Genomic DNA, 18,200 nt, shown 5'->3' with positions numbered 1-18,200 from the left:
ATCGGTGATATTGCATATTCACATATTTTGGCAAATTCATGGCCGTATTCAATTGTTTTTGTGGCTGATTTCACCCATCTCGATCCCCCCCCCCCCCCCCCCAAAAAAAGAGAAACTGCATCTATGGACTCATAAATGGGCATAGACACCTGTGAGTGAATTCAGGAAGTCAGGATTCAATACCCCCCTAAGTGTTTAAAGGAATGTTTTTCAAAACCAGAGTCATTTGTATTCAATACAAAACAATTGGCTTTGTATTTTTTTAAAGGTGATGCTATATCAAATTTACCCATAGAGCTTGTTGTGTTGTTCATCTGAGGGAAAGTGCTCTCACTGTAGGTGCATAATCTGAAGCACACTGAGTTAAAAACTTTTGCAAGCGGAATATATGTTTAGTGCCTTTCTCCCAGTATTATTTACAGCAATTTGCATATTTTACACAAGGAGAGGCAGCCCCCACCAGTATATTTTTTTACTTTTTGGGAGAAAACCAGATATTTTTAGGAAACTCAGGCTAGCATGGGAGAATATGCACATTCACACATATACAGGTTGAGTATCCCGTATCCGAATATTCGTTATCCAAATTATTCCGAAAACCATACATTCCAGAAAGTGAAAAATTTTTTTTTATTTTTTTTGAAAAAAAAAACTCACTGTGGACATTTGTAACAGCACTACTGAGGACATGATATGTAACCGGCACTATATATGTACAAGAAAATGATTGCTTGGCCTTCAAATTCAATATCTGAGATCATACACAAATTTTGTTTCATGTTTTGAAACCTTGTTTTTTGAACAAATAAAATATATTTGTGTACATTTCATTTGTTTATACAGCATAAATGCAGGATACTTCAAAATACATCATGGAAATATTAAAATATTCAGAAATACGGAAAAATCCGTTATACAAAATTCTCCTGGTCCCGAGCATTTTGGATACGGGATACTCAACCTGTAGTAGCCTGTGTGGCAGAAATGTTACAATCTGCGCCAATACACAGTACTGCCCTAACATTACAGAGGAATACACAGGCAACTGGTTATGCTATAAAACATAGACTGACTCATGATAGACATATGGTCGACCACTAATGGTAGACAGGTAAAAGGTCAACATGGTTAAAAGGCCGACATGGTCAAAAGGTTGACATACAACAGGTCGACGTGGGGAAAGGTCGACATGAGTTTCAACATTTTTGGGGGTGTCTATGTTGACATAGGTCGACATGTACACTGTCTAAGTGTACCGCATCCCCTCGCATGGTTCGCTGCGCTCGCCATGCTTTGGCTTGGTGCCTCCCTTCATGCCCTAGTGGATGGTAGGGCATAAAATACCACCTGTCGGCACATGCCGTCTGAAAATGTTGTCAAAAATTGCATGTCAACCTTTTGACCATGTCAACCTATTGTGTGTCGACCTTTAAATCCCGTGGACCTTTTGACTGTCTACTTTTTGAACCTGTTGACCTTTTGACTGTCGACCATTAGTGGTCGACCATATGACTGTCTATAATGAGTCAGTCTATGATCAGTCCGGATACCGATTCCCACCACAGACATTTGTCTTCTTAGTTAAGACATCTGCATTGGCAAAACATGAAAACAGCTACTGTTCTAGACTTCTGGTATCTAATATACAAATAATTGTTTTCCATTTATGCATCATACTGTTCAAGCTACTCACTTGAAACATAAGGTCTTTTAGTACAAACTAAAATACAAAAATAAAATTAATACATATTAAATCTAAATACAAATCTCAACTTTAAGTTAATATGTATGTCTTATGTTTAACTATCACTCCAGATGGTTCCTAAATATTCATTTATCTAAAAGATTTATTAAAATACCTTTGAGCCAAATTCCTAATTTAAGTCTAAGGGGCAGATGTATTAAGCCTGGAGAAGAGATAAACTGGAGATAAAGTGGAGATAACTTGGAAGAGTTAACGCACCAGCCAATCAGGTGTGTTTGAAATATGACAGTTGGGATCTGATTGGCTGGTGCGTTATCTCCTTCCACTTTATCTCCAGTTTATCTCTTCACCAGGCTTAATACATCTGCCCCTTAGTGAGGTATTTATTAACAATTGGAGAGAAATAAAATTGTGAGAGATAAAGTACCAATCAATCAACATCTGTCATTTTTCAAACATTCAATCCGGAATTCCGACTGTCATGACAGTCGGAATCTTGGGCAGTTTTTGCTCAGCATGACTTTAACTCACCAGCTTGAAACTTGGGGGATTGATGAAAACGGACGTGGATTGTCAAGACACACCAGTGAAGACGACAATCTGCTTCAGTTTCCAACAAAATAGATCCGACTTGTTTAAAAGTCAGATCTGTTTTGTGAGATACTGACTTTAGTGCTATCGGTAACGGCAGCATTGAATAGGCAACGGCCATTATTTCCACAGTCGGAAATAGCGCCTGGGATTAAATACCGCCCAAAGCCTGTAGAATGCAAGGTAGAAGATGATACTTTAGCTCTCACGGCTTTTTCTCTCTCCAAGCTTTGAAAAAGAATTAAATTTGTATAAAGAAGCATAGAATGTTTTTTTTTTATGTAAACCCCCCCTTTTTTTTACTGTCCCAAAGTTTATAAAACCATTTAAATTCTCCAAACATTCACTATTTTTCATTATTTGGCAAGTGTATAGATCATAATAATTCTGTAGGTATACTGTAGTTTTCTTTTCACATATATTTTATCAACAGTTAATTTTTAATTGACTACAAATATTTAAAAGTTACGGTCATTGTTCTAACTCTGAAACATGTTTTTCCAAGATACAGGAAACGGAAACATGTTAAAGTCCTATTTTATGTAGTGCTGCACATGTGGAGGAGATATCAGTATTTTCCCTCTGCCATCCCCTTGTAGAATTATTTATGACAATTCCAGACCAACCAAACGTCATTGCTCCAGCTACATAAAATGGCATTGGTAAAGGGCAATCTTCAAAGTTAAAACAAGGCACGGGCTTTAACCTCTAAGGAAATGAAATAAGAAAACCAATATTCCTCAAGCTGTGAAATTTAAAGAGAGAGGAAATTAGGCAACAAAAAAAAAAAACAATTTAAGGAGGAAACGTTTTCTTAGAAGATGCCTATTGTATTGCATGTGGGCGCTGTACTGATTTGTCCGGTCAAACTTCACCACAAATCAAACTTCTATGCGGGCAGTTCTTGCATGTAATCTATGAATATCTTGATTCTAGTAACTCCAACCATTGGCCAATGCTAAATCATGACTTATTGCATAGTTTTCAGCATTTATAAAGGACATCACAAGCACTAATCAGATACTTTTCATCCAATAGTCTTATGGTAGAAAGTCTGTTTTTATTATTTCATTGTTTACTTGTTAAATTAATCAATGTTTAAGTTATATCATGTTTTAAATACAAGCAGACTTTCCACCATCAGAATATGAAAACATGGTCAGAGTGACAATCTGTCTTAGGGTATGGACATCTCAAGTCACAGAAGCTCTACTCTGAGGTACAATAGTTGACCTACTGAGAGGTGCTGCTCAACTCCCAACTTAAAATCACCAACAGTTTTCCATGGTGATGGTATTTTAGAAGATCTACAAAGAGAAGTTTTGCAGATTTTGTATGAATAGGTACAGTAAAAGGCGTTCCTCAATTATTCCACAGCCCTGCTGTAGAAGGATCTTGTGACACCTACTTATATCTGCACATACCTACCACTATTTACTAACTGACAAGATACCTACCAGCAGACAGGACAGACTTAAGAAATTATTATATGGATACGACCCAAAGTATTGTTCTATCCATAAATAAATCGCTTTGACTTTTACCAGTTCTGTTGTCATAGTTCGGAATAGTACGTCACTTGAAAATGCTGTGTTTATTGTCAACAACTGTACAATTAATCTAAGCAAAACTTACAATACAATTGTACTATTTTTATAGGAAAATAGGTTCCACTGTGGGTGGGACAGAAGTGGGCGGTGATGTGGGTGGACCTAACAAAGGGGCATCAATTGTTGCATACACTTTTTTTAACACATAATTCACTCACATAATGTGCTATATATACACAATGCCGCCAGCAGTGCCAGTTACACAATGCCCTCAATACCCTCAGTAATGACAGATACACAATGCCTCCCAGCGGTGCCAGATAAACAGTGCCCCCAGCCAGTTGGGCAAGTCCCAATAAATACTCAGGAGCAAGGTACTGTGTACACGCGCCGAAGGTGCTCGCTAAAAAATGGGTGTGGCCACATGGGGCATGGCCAATGAAAATGGGGGCGTGATACACATATGCCTCCATTAGTGCCAGATACACATATGCCCCCACAGTGCCATATACACATTTGCTCTCACAATGGCACATACACATATGCTCTCACAGTGACATTTTTTCACTTACATTTGATGCTGAATATACCATTTTAAAATTTACTCAGCTGGTGTGCGGATTTCATTTGTTTTACCTGAAGGTAAAATCCTCTCTCACAGTGACAGATATGCCCCTACAGTGCCAGAAACACATATGCCCCCACAGTTCCAGAATTTCCCACCAGCAGTGCAACTCACCATTGTTGCTGCTGCTACCACCATCTGCCACTGCTGCTGTTGGCGGAGGGGAGCACAGGCCGCGCCTTTCCTGCGCTCACCCCAGTCCGGTGTCCCCCTGCTGTCTGTCTCCTCCTCCTCCGCCACTGCCACTTTTCTTCAGAGGGGAGGAGAGTGCATCGCGCATCTCTCCTTCCCCTCACTGTGCCCCTGTGAATGAACCGTCAGCCAATCATACCTCGCAGGCTGGCTCCTGAGTGGCTGCCGGCCCCCAAGTTCTGATTGGCTAATGGGCAGGCAACCAATCAGGAACCGTCCCACGTGCACTGATTGGCTGACGGCCCAGTCACAGGGACACAGTGAGGGGAAGGAAAGAAGTGTGATGCGCTCTCCTTCCCTATGAAGGAAAGCCGAGGCAGGGTCAGCGGCGGCGTAGGAGACAAACAGCAGGGCAGGCCACAGAGGTCCCAGAAGGCCGATCCTGATGACGTAATTTTGCAAAGTAGCTTCAGAAACGGCATTCCGGGCCATTTTGGCACAAAAATAGCCCTGAAGGTAACATAAACAAGCAGCAAGTTCCATCATACTGATACTCACAGCAATCAACATGAAACATACTGTACAGCGGATTGTAAATAAATGTGCTAATATACCTCTTTCATAACACGCTCTGCCCACTCCATATGGCTGCACTGTGCCATAGTATAAAAAGGCAGTGGCTAAACAGGTTAAAATTATTATAACCAGTTATATATAGCGCACACATATTCAACAGCGCTTGGCATAGAATATTTGGCCATTCACATCAGTCCCTGCCCCAGTGGAGCTAATACTGTGTATTCCCTACCACATGTACATACACACATATTGCTTATAACCTAGCAGTATATCTTTGGATTGTGTGAGAAAACCGGAGTACCTAGAGTAGTCATGGTGGTAATTGAGCCTATAACCTCAGTTCTGTCAGGAGTAATTCAAACCATTACACCATCCATGCTACCCTAAATAGGTGAAGTATACTATTCTTAAATGCCAAATATTTCCCAAATAAAGAGAAGAGATACAGTAGAAATGATTTTATATCAGATACTGCTGTTCGCTAACTTAAACCACTAACAGGCCAATCTTTCATGTGAAAATTGTGGTGTGGTAACTTGCTCAATGCTCTATACCCACAATTACAACCTATAAACATGTTTAACCACAAGAGTGGTTTGTTCAGTTTTTTAAATATAGTAAACAGGCAATTGGGTTCAGCTGGTGAAGCTAGTTCAGAGCACAACCACTATACAAGCACATACAGTGTTTGACTGAACAGACTGTGCTTATCTAAAACCTACATCACACTGGTCTATACCCCTACCTAATGCAGTTGAGCTAGCTTCTATAGCATAAAATAGTATGAACCAAATGAGATCAAGTTAAAATGGAACCTTTCTACCTGATAACCAGAAATAGCAAATATTTAAATAGCATATTACAATGTTTCTGTTTCTTCAAACATTTCAACTGTGAATGCAGGATGAGGTGTTGTTATCACTTTGGTGTTTTGTAGCACTGTACAAGCTTGAACCATACTTGCCTACTTTTTAGAACTAAAATCAGGGAGATTATAGTTAGTAGAATTTTACACAGTGCCCCATTGAGGGCGCCTGTCATGCTCTACCCAATGGGCGCGTGGCTAGTTCCATATATGGAGAGATTGTGAACGTGGCACCCATAGGTGCCGATTTATGTTTTTGCTGGTGGGTGCTCAAGCCAAAAATATAGGGGAGTGGCTTCATGGGGAAGAGGCGTGGCAACAAAATAATACCAATTCATATTACGCAGCACAGTTGTCTCCAATATTTAAATGACAGCAGCAGAATGCCAAATACATAAATGCCCCCACAGTGCAGGTACATAAATGCCCCCACAGTGCCAAATACAGTACATAAATTCCCCCACAGTGCCAAATACAGTACATAAATGCATTTATTCCTTGGCTGCTGTAATAAAAGCTCTGGTTTTATAAATGGCAAGCTCTTATTTTGGGTCCAGTAGACACACCATAATACATATTACACCACATGTCGTAATGCCCATTACACGCTATACCAAACACCATAATGCCCATTACATGTTATACCAAACACCGTAATGCCCAATACACGTTATACCAAACCCCGTAATGCCCACTACACTCTATACCAAACCCCGTAATGCCCATTACACGTTATACCAAACACCATAATGCCCATAACACGTTATACCAAACCCCATAATGCCCATTACACGTTATACCAAACCCCGTAATGCCCATTACACTCTGTACCAAACCCTGTAATGCCCATTACACGTTATACCAAACACCGTAATGCCCATTACACGTTATACCAAACCCCATAATGCCCATTACACTTTATACCAAACCCCGTAATGCCCATTACACTGTATACCAAACCCCATAATGCCCATTACACGTTATACCAAACCCCGTAATGCCCATTACACTCTATACCAAACCCCATAATGCCCATTACACGTTATACCAAACCCCGTAATGCCCATTACACTCTATACCAAACCCCGTAATGCCCATTACACTCTATACCAAACCCCGTAATGCCCATTACACTCTATACCAAACACCATAATGCCCATTACATGTTATACCAAACACCATAATGCCCATTACATGTTATACACTGTAATGCAATTACATATTATGCCACATAAGTGCCACTTACCTGCATGCTATAGGGTTTCATGCTTGATGACAGGGGTTTCATGTTTTGTCTGGGGTCTCTGACAGGCAGCCAGTGACAACTGTGTGGTGTCAGTGTCACTTAGCCTTCCCTGTGGGCAACAGGCCAAGTAGGAGGGCCCTGCTAGAGCAGCAGGGGCCAGGGGGGCATTTTAGGGCTTCTCAGAGACAGCCACACAGTGGCTGCCACAGTACTCAAGAGGGCTGCAGCCTTGCCGGGCTTTGCTAGGGCAGCCTGAGCCCTTGGCAGAAGCAGGAGCCAGGGAGGCAAGGGCTCCTCAAAGCCTACCAGGGGAGGTACTAAAAGGAATGACAGTGGAATGACAGTCTGGTCTGCTGAAAAGGAATGCAGACTGTCATTCCTTTTAGTACGTCCCGCCTACCAGGGCCACACACAAGTTTATTTGGGCCCCACACACAAGTTTATGTGCCACAAATTACCAATGGCACTTACAGTACATGATTATGGACTTGTCCGGAGGGGTGGCATTCAATAGTCAGGGAACATCGGGCAGTCACGCTGACTGGCAGCCCGCAGCCCAATCACCCGATTCTCCGGCAGTAGTGCAGCGCTGTGTGCAGCCCCAGCGTCCGGTGTGATGTCCTTCTGTGCATGCGGCGCCGCCAGCCTGTGCTTAAAAGCACAGGCTGATTTACGGCTCCAGGGTGCGCACGCACACAGCCCTCTGCCGAGGCTGCCGTGTCTCAGCAGCAGCGCTGAACCCCACATCATGTTCAATGTGAGCGCCGGCGGAGAATCGGGTGATGGGGCTGCGGGCTGTGGGCTGCCGGTCTGTGTAACTGCCCGATGTTCCCTGACTATTAAACGCCATCAGTCCGAACTAGACAGCCTGGCTGCCGCCCGTAAAATGTGCCACCGCTAGGGGACCTAGTGGCAAATCATGCCCTGCCCGTGGGTGCTTATCAATTTCCGTGGGTGCTCAAGCTCTTGAGCACCCACAGAATCGGCGCCTATGGTGGCACCTAGAAGCGTGGGTGTGTACTGATACATCTGATAGGAATCTTTTAAAATGACTTATTTCCAAATGTAGATGTACCCCAAAGCAGTTAGTAAGAGATACTATACTTAGTGAAGTGCTGGGAAATGGTGCAAATGATTCAATGTAAATGTATATGTCTCTCATTCATAGTTACATAGTTACATAGTAGGTAAGGCTGAAAAAAGACTTGCGTCCATCTAGTTCAACCTGGTATAGATATCCATTGCTGATTTGGAAGGTTCTGGTATTTTACAGACAAATTATATTTCTTATTTGTACACATGGATGTTTTTCTCCAGTAAATGTTTGTCCAACTTTGCCTTGAACGCATTTAATGAGCCAGCCGTTACCACCTCTCTGGGAAGAGAGTTCCAGAGTTTGACTGTTCTGACCGTAAAGAAATTCTTTCTACTAGCTGAATGAAATCTTTTTTCTTCTAATCTATACTCATGCCCTCGCGTCCTAGATTCCTTTCTAGTAGAAAAGAGGGTGCGTGACAGTTCCTTTTTCCCAAAAAAATTTAATGTAATGTGGGTTAGGTGAAATGAGGGAGATTGCTCGACTAATGAGGGAGAGAGGGAGATTGCTGTTATTTCAGGGAGTCTCCTGCAGAATGCAGGGGGGTAGGCAACTATGGCTTGAACTGTAATTATACAGTTTGAACTTCTCATTTACTTGCTTAGTTGCAACCCTTTCTCATGCCAGAACCTGTGGACTCCATGGCCCTTATTCAGATCTGATCGCAGTACAAATTTGTTTGGAAAATGGGCAAAACCATGTGCACTGCAGGTGGTGCAGATGTAAAATGTGCAGAAAGAGTTAAATTTGGGTGGGGTGTGTTGAAACTGAAATCTAAATTGCAGTGTAAAAATAATGCAACTGGTATTTACTCTGCACAGAAACAAAATAACTCACACAAATCTAATTCTCTCTGCACATGTTACATCTGCCCCACCTGCAGTGCACGCAAATTTGTACTGCGATCAGATCTGAATAAAGGCCCATCTGTAACTTTGTATGTGTTATTTTTGTGTTTATAAAGTTACATACCAAAGTCTTTAGAAGAGTATGCTTTGAGTGGTGTTTTGCTGCATCTGTAATGCGCATAACAGGCAATATTGAATGGTGTATAGACGCTAGGGGTGAAATGTAATAGGGTGCAATCATTTGTAATTTCTGGCAATTTTTTAATAAGGGAATGTGCAAATTTGGTACTTGTTTCCTAGTACGGCCACAACGATCATGATCGTGGGCATCGTGAGGAAAAATCGGGGGCATCACGGCCCGCGATTTCCCCATAGGGAACAATGTTAAATGCATCAATTTACCCGCGATGCCCCCGATTTTCCATAGGAATCAATGTTAAATGGCTCAATTGACCCAATTCATCATAGGGAACACTGGTAAATGGGCCAGAAACCCAAAAAACACAGCTGAACAGTGAAATGTCCCCCCAAAAGTAGTTGACGCCACCGCGAACCCGAAGCGTGGCGAGCGCAGCGAGCCCGCGGGGGGCGGCGGTACACGTCCTCCGACCTTTTCATACCCCCACTATCCACGTCGGCGTGGAGTTGAGAATAGAATAGTGTGGCGAGCACAGCGAGCCACCGAGCCCGAAGCGTGGCGAGCGCAGCGCGCCCCGCGAGGGGACGCGGATACCTTCACAGGTAAACGCGTCCCTTCGCGGGCTTCACATGTATCTGCGTCCTCTCGCGGGGCTCGCTGCGCTCGCCACGCTTCGGGCTCGGTGGCTCGCTGCGCTCGCCACACTATTCTATTCTCAACTCCACGCCGACGTGGATAGTGGGGGTATGAAAAGGTCGGAGGACACGTACCGCTGCGCTCGCCACACTTTGGGTTTGCGTTGATCGTGGGGTGGCATCAACTACTTTTGGGGGCACATTTCACTGTTCAGGGGCTGTTTTTTGGGTTTTCTGGCCCATTTACCATTGTTCCCTATGATGATTTGGGTCAATTGAGCCATTTAACATTGATTCCTATGGGAAATCGGGGGCATCGCGGTTAAATTGAGGCATTTAACATTGTTCCCTATGGGGAAATTGGGGGCATCGCGTCTGGACCATTTAAGCCTTTTTTAGCCGCATACGACGCGACCGACGCAATATTGACTTTTTTTCAATGCATTTCAATGGGAAGATCGGGGGCATCGCGTCGGTCGCGTCGTATACCACTAAAAATGACACCCGATGATTTAAAAATGGAATCTCTGATTTTGGATTGCAAAATCAAATAGAAAAATAGACTGTGCAGGCAAGACTATATATTACAGATCTTTATTATATAGTCTAAGTCAAATGTGTACATGGTGTTGTGCGATTTGATCCCGGGATTGAAAAGAAAGTACATTGCACCGTGTGTATACTACTTTAAGACGGTATGTATTAATATACATCGCCGCCCATCGCCGCTTGGCCACCACGATGCGAGCGCATATGTACTAACATATGCGGCTGGCATCGTGGTGAGGCCCCCTACGATACCTGTAATGTAATCTCTATCACCTCCCTGCCGCCTCCTGCTTCCCTCATGCCAGGACAGCTCAGCGTGGCTGTCCCCGGTGCCTCCTCCTCCCCCTGCAGCCCAGAACGACATCCGACTGCCTTGCTAGGGGGAGGAGGGGTTTACCTTCCGGGTCCAGGAGGACCTGCAGCAAGGTAAGCCGGAGGGAGGGGGAGATGGGGGTCAATGGAGGCGGCGGGTTTGCGATGGAGGCGGCGAAAAGAAGCCCACAGTCTTTGGGTGGCGATACCCTGCTATGCGGTGATGCAGCGGCCAGCGATTCATACATTAGGGAGGTATACAGGGGGGTTTACAGCATTTTTAGCTTAGTCCCTCCCTTGCCATTTTAGTTTTTATTGATTATTAGTAGAAACACAGGAAACTGAACACAAAAACAAAACACAACAATGACTTAGAACCAAAAACCAAAACATGGTGCATCTGCGCACATAAAGTAAGCATTCCGAAGTAGATATTTTTATTTAAAGTACACTGTCAAAATGTTCAAATGATATTAAAAAAATCTGAAGATGAGTCATAACCACTGAGATAAAAGCTAAAAACAGATTTGTTTAATACTGTATATGCTGTAAATCAGTAGGATTATGTAACATAATGCAAAGTCTAAGTTTGATATATTGTCACTACTGCCTTTTAGACTCTTTTATGTTGTTCTACAAATAAAAATTATGTTTTTGAAATCTAACCTTTTAATATAATAATTCCCCTTGTCTTAGGAAAAATTATTATATTACAGAGATGCAGTAAATCTATTACGGTTGATTTTCCGTTACGCTTCCACTAATGTGATAAGTGTTATAAGCAACTAGCATTTAGTTGAGTGCTGCGTTTTTTATATCTATCTATCTATCTATCTATCTATCTATCTATCTATCTATCTATCTATCTATCTATCTATCTATCTATCTACCTATCTATATATTTGTCTTTCTGTCTCTCTATCTCTTGTGTGACATCCCCCAGCTGATCACATAAGAACGAGCCCTTCACATTACCGTTAAATAAATTCACAGATTGTGGGACTGTCTTTAAAAATGGGGGAAAATAGAAGCCTTCACTTGCCTTCAATAGTTGAAAACAATTTAGGTTCTGAAAAAAGATTAAAAAAAAGATGATTTTACATTCTATGTAAAGACTGTTTAGGCTCAATTTCAGAGCAAAGAACCCCTGGCTAATAGTTTCACTATCCACGTGGACATCTAATGGGAATGGTAACTTGCTGGGAGGTCCAATTTTAATGATGTTCCTAAACAATTAATTCTGAATTTGAAATGACTTTTTATAAGACATATTGCAATGTTATTTTACCAACATAGACATCGTAAGAATTAGGGTGACCAATCCTGGGATCAGGATTGGCGGGATCACAGGAAATGTCCCTCAAATTTCGGGATTAGACTGCACATGCGCAGTCTAATGGCGGGCAGCCTCTGAGCAGAAGCATTAAGAGGTCACGCTACGCAGGCCGCAACGCCCACTCTGCTGCCATCCAGTGCCTGCCTTTTTTCTGTTGCTGCCAGTGCCATCCACCCCCACACCCACTGCTCTCTGCCCTGCTCCCGGTCGCACGACTGTCCATGTAAGTAAATGGACGGGTCGTGAGGACACCTGCTTACTAGGGATGGCATACCAGGGATACTGGGAATCTCGGCATTGAACATTTTTCAATCCTGTATCCCAGGATTGGAAAAATGTCCTGGGATTGGTATCCCTAGTAAGAATAATATGTAAATGTAAAAGCCTGCAGGCACTGGTAATCTTCATGGGGTACTATTATTGCTTATAAATTTGGTATGATATCTTTAGCATGTAAAATTATCTCCTTGAGTAAACAAATTCATTTTTTCTCCTGGCATCCTCATGGTACATATAATTTGTACTGAAGTAACACTGGTACATACACTACCTTAGCAGAGCTGGACCACCACAAAGCTCATTGTTGTATTTTGGTATCAGAATAGGGATTTACATTGAATTGTGGTCACTGGAACAGAGTTACCTGTGCATTATATTTCCTAGCATATGGGCTTTATTGTACTGAAATCACCAGAATAGGTGCACTGTTATAAATTGAATCAGGACTGTAAGGAGGGGTGTACAGGCAGTGTGGTCACACTGGGTGGGACAGCCTAGAGATAGCTGTACCTGCCCTCTACTGCTTGCCCCTCTTCCTCTGATTCATGTCTGTAAGATGTCTGTAAGATGCTCCAAGCAGAAGAAACAGGGTGATCAATGCTGCCCTTTTACAGGACATATACAGTATATTGTGATCACCTAATTCCCCTTTCACACTGCAGTTCTTAAATGGTAAATTGCTGGGTTTTTTTGCCTTTTAAAATGGGTAGAGCTGCAGTTTGAAAGATCCAGGGTGCTTTAATCGTTTAAGAAATACCGGTATTTGTTAAATGGTTAAAAATCAGGGTCCTACCCGTTTCAGAGCTGTTTTTTATGCAGTGTGGATGGCTCTATTTCTATGGCTGGAAACGTGTTCTTTGGAGGTTAAACGGGTTGAACGTGTTAATGGTACTTAAATTCTATTTTAAATTTTAAATACCATTTCGAAATACTGGGTCTTAAACGTTTAGGCAATGTGAAAGCAGCATTAGTATAGCACTTCTATGCAATGTCCCATTATAGTACAGTAATGTGTCTTCAGTTGTAAGTGCAGAAGTTATTGAAATATGTAGGACTCTCTATCACTTGTACAGTACATTGAACTTTGAAACTGGTCCTCAGAGAGAATTTCAAGCAATATTTCCTCTGAAAAATTGGCAATAAATCCTTTTAAAGGGAGCAGGAGTTTTGTGTAAGACACAGGCCTATGCTGCCACATGACAGACCCATAAACCTGCAACATTAAGAAATCAGGCAATTTGGGGAGGCCACCAGCTCTGGGTAGTAGAGCATTACCTGAAGAGTACTAAGGACCTTACGGACAGCTTCACAAGCTGCATGGTGCAAGTCCGGATAATCTGTTGGACTCCACAGTCAGCTCTGCAGCAGTGTCACTGGTGTGAGGGCACAGCTTTTATAACTGTCACAACCTGCCCCTCAATGATGTGGCAAAACTCGGCCCAAGGAAGGATCTGTTTTCGAATAGACAGTTTTTGGCAGCAAAAGTTTGTACTGCTCATAACAGTGATAGGATGGAGCAGTGCCTGACGTAACAATCAATACCTAATTTTGAAGACTATTTCCACAATTGCCCCTTGAAGGTTGTTTATGTGCTTGGCATTGTGTTTTGAGATAAACATTCAAAAAGTTAAGGAGGTCAGCAACAAAAGACCAATACCAAATTGTAGTAACAAGTCCGATTATGACCACATGATATGGGCTCTGCCTGGGACTGTGGTCACCAGAAATGGGCTGTATATTTTTACTGTGGTCACCAGAAATGTGCTCTGTGCTTTACTGTGGTAACATGACTCTGAGGTCTGCACAACACTGTGGTCATCAAAAAAGTGCTCAATACAGTAACTTTTTTTGCCAGGCTGTGTATACTCTGTGGTCATGACAATCATTTACATTCATAGCATAATAAATTGTTAATTTTACAAATGCATATGTTAAAAATATTTACGTCCTCTCTAGAGTTATCCATGTTCTATTGGGGATAATCTTGGGCAAAACCATGTTGCATTGCAAGTGGGACAGATGTAATCTGTGCAGAGAGAGACAGACTTGGGTGGGGTGTGTTCAAATTGAAATCCAAATTGCAGTTTAAAAATAAAGCAGCCAGTATTTACTCCAGGGTTGCCTACCTGACCCTCTCCTTCAGGGAGAAAATGCTCTGTTCCTGGACTTCCCTGGTAATGTATGATTGCCATCACCTGTGGGGAGCTAGGTAATTGATAAAGCTGCCCATAGACTGTCCGTTCCCGGACCGTCCGTTCTGTGCTATGCGATGCGCGCTCCCGCGCATCTCATCGTACGGTACAAAAAGTATGTGCTGCACATACTTTTTGTACTAGCTGTTCAACGCATCGCATTGCATTGCATGCACAATACATGCACAAGGCATGCAATGCGATGTGATGTGTACTATATAAGTGCCGAACGGATCCAATGAACGGACAGTCTATGGGCACCTTAAGAAAGGTGTTTCACCACAGGTGATGGCAATCATACATTACCAGGGAACCCAGGAACAGAGTATTTTCTCCCTGAAGGAGAGGGTCAACCCTAATTTACTCTGCAGAGAAACGCAAAAACTCACCCAAATCTAGCTCTCTGCACCTGTTACATCAGCCCCACCTGCAGTGCACATAGTTTTGTCCATTAAAGAAGGAGTTTGCTTTTACAACCAGAAGCACCCAAATAGTTAGTTCCTATTATACTGAATCTGGCTCTATGATTGCAATTATAAGTCCACTCACCTATGCTGGTTACTAGGTTTAAAATAGCCTCAAACTATCTTACTAATTATATTTTTATTTTAAATAAAAGGCAAAGAAAATTAAAATTCATCCCTTCGCTTCTCACTACACAGTGTTATACGCCGTGTGCCACCCAAGTTATTAGGATGGAAAAGAAAACATTTTGCAGACATACAGTATTTTTCATAATTAGCCTTTTTATTTTAAATAGAGATTTCATCTGATTCTCCAAATGAACACATTATTTGTTTCCTGTAGTTGCATTATAGAAAGGTGGCCTATATGAACTGCACCTTGTCAAAGCCTTTGAAATTCCACAAATTATGTCAATAAAATATCTTTCTAATGAATAAATACAATTTACATTGTCGTTTTTGTTCAACTTAACCACTGTCCCCTTGCTTATTAAGTTTTCTTTTGATCAACAGCAGGATCCCCCTCAGCTGAAAGCAATAGTCTTGATATGTTTAGCAACCTTCCCCAAATCTTAATCCTGCATGTTTGGCACCACATCAGTCTGGGTACACTTTCCCTGTAGCCTTTGGAGTAAATATTTAACACATGAAAGCTATGGTTTTCTCTTAATGGTCACCACACGTGATAGTGGGTGGCCCAGCTGGTATTCTTACTTTTTCTGACAATATATTTTAGCCAAGGACAGAAATATGACACTGTTTATTGAACATGGAACATCTATTTCTATGAAATCTGAGGATTATGTGGTCTCAGCGGTAAGTGACTACTTATAACCTCTTCATATCCAGAGTGACAGCACTTTGCTTGTGACAATTCTGCACAAATTTAGCAGTTTAACATGGTCTTGCCAGGCTGAGGACAACGATGTTATTTCAGCTATTGTCACAAATGCTGCATTTAGTTCTTAACCGTAATAATATAATTCCCAGCAGTAATAATGCACCTGGCAAGAACACCTGCTACTGATGTATGAGGAGGTGTAACCCATTAGAAAATGCTTTTTGCATCTCAGCACAAGGTGGAGGGCCAGTTGCTTGCCACAGGTACAAACTGCCATCACTAAGTACAGATGAAGTTCCTAGCAAGTGAGTGAGTAAAAGACTGGGGTAGATGCACTAAGCTTCATAGAGAGATAAATTGTAGAGCGATAAAGTAGCAGCCAGAAAAATCCTGACTGCCATGTTACAGACTGGGTTTAAAAAATGACAGGTATGGACTGGTTGCTTGGTACAGTTGGGTAGATGTATTATTAAGTGCATATGCTGTACTTAACGCTAGTCAACGGGGGGGGGATAAAGTTTTTTTTAAATGTGTTATCTGCGCACCTACTCTAACGTGCACTAGGGACTGCCGATTAACACTCAACGCTGCTGTCCCCTATAATTCCCCTAGCAATTAGCAGTGCGGGGTGATGTATTAAAACAGTGGTTCGCAACCCTGGTCCTCAAGGACCCCCAACAGTGCACGCTTTCCAGGTCACCTGGCAGGTGCACTCATTATTCAGGCACCTTTGAAAAGATCCACAGGTGGAGCTAATTATGTCACTTGTGATTCTGTGTGGAGACCTGCAAAACATGCACTGTTGGGGGTAATTGAGGACCAGGGTTGGGAACCACTGTATTAAAAGCCACCTAGGCGTTGAACTGCCCCAGCCGCTTCGCCAGCCAAAGGCTAGAGTTGTCCTATTCCCACTGCAGAGACAATGGTAGCCCTGCTGCTGGTTCCAGGCTGCGCTCGAGATCTCGCGGTAATAGCGTGAGCCAGCACATGCCCAGTGAGCCAGCTGTGCAGGCAGAGACAGCGCACCAGGTTGAACTGATGCGCTGTCTCCATGAGGGGACATCATTAGAGGGGGGGGGGGGTTTGCACTCCCCGCTTCGGCAAACAAGATGTTAATACAGATGCTAAGCATCTGCTCCTGAATCACTCAGCTCCTGTCACTGCAGAAGAGCCGGAACATCTGAGGGTGACACCTGGCTTGTGGCACCACTGTGTATGCGTATGTATTCTATTTAGCACATGTGCAACACATGAGTGACATGTGGCCAACAGTATCAGGCCCCAGAGGGCAGATTTACTATACTTGCTACTTCGCTGTGCAGAGCAGTGATGATAAAATGCTCCCCCAACCTTCAACATTGCCTGCGGGACACTGCTGCCCAAGAGTGTAACATTGTCTGAATAGTAGGGAAGCTTGTCCCTAGTCTGTTTTAGGAGATTTAGTAAACCTACCCCTAAATCTTGCTGCTTTGGGTTAACAATATAGCCTGATAACAGGGACCAGGTGTGTTGCTAGCAATCTGATAATCTATTAGTCATCTGGAAAACAGTAGAAAAAGTGCAAATAATAATTTATTTAGAATGTCAGAAGAGGGAAAGATTATGTGTGATATACAACATTCAAAATCTATTAAAGGGAAATCAAATAAAACACATGTGAGTAGGTGATAGTAATGGCTGTGACCAAGCGGTGTGATATTTCCTAATAAACATTATATCAAAGTTAAGCCTTTCCATTGAAGCAGACTAGGAACAAGGATTGTGCTCGGCTTTTACAGGAAATGGTCTACTTCACATCTCACTGCTCTTTAACCCATCATCACAAAAGACTGCAACTATCAAACCACTTCAAAGCATCCTACTTGGATTGCTCACAGAAAATATGTCTTCCAAGGCAAATAATGTGCCTTTACTAAATTATTGATTGCCATTATTTGCAACAGTAGCTTCCATTTGTCTTTTTTTATTTCTCTCATGATTTGAAATATTCTAAAAATGAACAAAACCTAAATCAAACCTGCCATCTTTTTGCACACAAATGTAATTGAATGTAATCAGAATTATAGCATTCATTCTCTATTTTATTTCATTTTATTCCTAAATATACACATCACAATTTTCAACTTTCTTATTGAATATTTTGCGGACAATTTTGGAAAAATAATTTTGGTTCGAATGTTTCAGCACTGTTATATTTCTAAAATGTATGAAATGCC

The 18,200-nt window shown here is 42.2% G+C and overlaps 1 protein-coding gene and 1 long non-coding RNA gene across 3 annotated transcripts in view; one reads left to right on the top strand and one right to left on the bottom strand.

Moving 5' to 3' along the window:
• DKK2 (dickkopf Wnt signaling pathway inhibitor 2) overlaps nt 1-18,200 on the bottom strand; it is an 89,316-nt gene that overhangs the window by 27,920 nt on the left and 43,196 nt on the right. The window lies entirely within an intron of this gene.
• LOC146064778 (uncharacterized) overlaps nt 15,743-18,200 on the top strand; it is a 45,884-nt gene continuing 43,426 nt past the window's right edge. The window contains exon 1 of one of the 2 annotated variants that reach the window (XR_014471849.1): nt 15,743-15,959. This is a non-coding gene — a long non-coding RNA (uncharacterized LOC146064778). Of the gene's footprint in view, nt 15,960-16,224; nt 16,290-18,200 lie in introns of those variants that run through there. The other variant, XR_014471850.1, reaches the window with a different exon arrangement.

Source organism: Crinia signifera, chromosome 1 (assembly GCF_055691185.1).
Source record: "Crinia signifera chromosome 1, ASM5569118v1, whole genome shotgun sequence".
NCBI classification, from domain to species: domain Eukaryota; kingdom Metazoa; phylum Chordata; class Amphibia; order Anura; family Myobatrachidae; genus Crinia; species Crinia signifera.
Note: the sequence above shows the minus strand (reverse complement) of the source record. Positions and strands in the feature narration are given on the sequence as shown.